Genomic DNA, 944 nt, shown 5'->3' on the forward strand with positions numbered 1-944 from the left:
CTGCGGATAACGCCCGCTCCGAGGGCGTGACTGACCAGGATCCAGCCACCAATCATACTGAACAAGCATATAAGTAGTTATAAAAGTTTAACCATCACGATTGGTGTTCCAAAACAAATAAGTTTAAGTTGCAAGCGGAAGCATAAGTTTAAAGTTATAACATAAGTTCCAAAAGTTTCAAGTTTAACATAGTCTTGTAGCAATCCCTGTCCCACAACGATCCTCCTCCATGCAAGCTCCCACTGAGTACCTATGGTCCTGCAAAGCATGTAGTAACGAGTCAACAACTAGTTGAGTGAGTTCACGGGTGGGCGTTCGTTTTAGTTGTTTCGAAAACAGTTTACTTTATCTGGCATCCTGCCGTGGGGGTTACCCCATAGTTTTAAAAACGTGACCAGTTCGTTCCCAGTTACTCCGGCACTCCGGCCGTGGGGGCTACCCCATGTAGTTATCAGGCATTTCGGCCGTGGGGGCTACCCCATGTACATCATCTGGCTCTCCAGCCGTGGGGGCTACCCCATGTGTATACTAGACTCGTTACCGTATCGATTGCTGACTGTAGTCATGTTTATGTGCCCTGAAAACATCAATGTCTATCATCATTGACGTGCCCCAGATCCATTAGTTCACGCCCGTCCTCTGCGGCACGGTGTGAGGCTTGTCAGACCTAAATAGCGCTATCTAACTAATGACCCGCTCGCCATTGGCCCGGCGATTAGTCGATACAAAAAGGAGGGACTTCGTGATAGAGTTTTAGTCTAGTACGTTTATCCGTCCATCCGGACGAGGAATCACATTCCTGAACCACTGACGTCCTACCCAAGGAGGACGAGGAATCCACGTTCCTTAACCCCGTTCCCAACCCAGGGAATCCCATGCTTTGTAGAGGGTGTGAACTCACCTTGGTTTGCTCGGCAGTTAATCACAGAAAGTCAATCAAGTCG

Source organism: Plasmopara halstedii (assembly GCF_900000015.1).
Source record: "Plasmopara halstedii genome assembly, contig: Scaffold_287, whole genome shotgun sequence".
NCBI classification, from domain to species: Eukaryota; Oomycota; class Peronosporomycetes; order Peronosporales; family Peronosporaceae; genus Plasmopara; species Plasmopara halstedii.